The sequence below is a fragment of the Lycium ferocissimum genome, chromosome 12 (assembly GCF_029784015.1).
Source record: "Lycium ferocissimum isolate CSIRO_LF1 chromosome 12, AGI_CSIRO_Lferr_CH_V1, whole genome shotgun sequence".
NCBI classification, from domain to species: Eukaryota; Viridiplantae; Streptophyta; class Magnoliopsida; order Solanales; family Solanaceae; genus Lycium; species Lycium ferocissimum.
The window spans coordinates 30676721-30678183 of NC_081353.1; positions in this window are offsets into that span (position 1 = coordinate 30676721).

Here is a 1463-nt window from a genome sequence, read left to right on the forward strand (position 1 = left end):
ATAACCCCAAAAATTGAAGACCAAGATTAGCCATCAAAAAAATATTTCGTTCTAGCAAACCCACTAATTGAAGGGTCCTTGTTAACGTGGAGTTGTTGTTTGGGTCAACAAACCGCTCGTTTTCATCCGTGGCCAACCCTAGCTAAGTTGGCCGTTAAGAAAGGTAAGGTTTAATCTCGTTTTTATGTGTTATGAATGATGTGTGTACGTTGTGTAGTATGTCAAAATGGATGAAATTGGCGAAATATGACATGTTGAAGTTAGTGTGCATGGTGTATGGCCGTGTAGGTGTGTGATGTTGTGTTGAAATGACGAATTAATTCTAGTTATCATGTTTAGTTGTTGTAGTGTGAAGAAATGAATGAGAAGATCAATACGTATGTGTGTGTGTGTATGGCCGAATATAGGTCATGCTATATGACAAAGAATGGATCAATTCTATTAGTATTTTGATTGTTGCCGTTATGAATTCTGTGTTGGCGATAAGAGTTTAATGATTCAAGTTGATGTTGTAAGTGTTATGGGATGATTTGGAGGCTAATATGCATTTGATGTAATTTCTATATTTATGAGAATGACATTGTTAGAGTGTGGATTGTTGGTGCAAATCATGATTGGAAGATGAATGTGTTATGGTTGAGGTTCTCGGGTTTGGGGGCGCTTCGGGTGAATTGGTGCATTGTTGGGTTGTTTGAAATATTGTGTGAATTGTTTAAAGTGTTCTTGAATATTGTTTGAATAGTTTCGGATTAGTAATTGAATGTGTGCGCGTTGATGTTGGTTTGAATGTAAGTAGTTAAATTGAATATGATGGAATGTTGTTGAAGTATGTAGAAAAGAGCTACTAATGTTAGAATGCGTTATAAATCGATTGTGTCGATGTTGCTAGAATGATTGTTGGGTGTTGTTGTTGTTGATTTGGCCGAGTGAATTCTAGGGGTTATTACTGCAGGACAGGAAAATCTTCAAATTTCCGTAATTACGTGCTAGTTTGGAAATGAACCCTAAATGCCTATAGTAACGTTGGTATTTAATGATGTTGTGTAGATCTTGGGGAGTCCGAGACATAGGCTTGGTTTGGATTAGCTTTGAGAGCGAATGAGGTATGTAAAGCTTAACCCTTCCTTCTTTTGGCATGCCTTAGTTGTAAATAGGCTATGACACGAGCCTCGAGGAAATTCAATTCTTGCGATCCGAGTATGCCTACGATTCTTATTTGCATTTTATCTTTGACATTCGTAATGTGATGAAATAATGTCCCTTATGTCTTTGGAATAATTGGTTTTCAAATGTTGCATAAAAAGTTTGTTCTTAAAAAGTTCTACGTCGAAAAAAGGGCCGTAACTTTCGTAGACAGAACCGGATCGCCTCGATATGTTCGTAGGAGATTTTATGGCATATAATGACTATGTTTTCCATAGGCGGGCCCGGTTGACACCGTCCGTGGGTCCCGCGACTTTCCT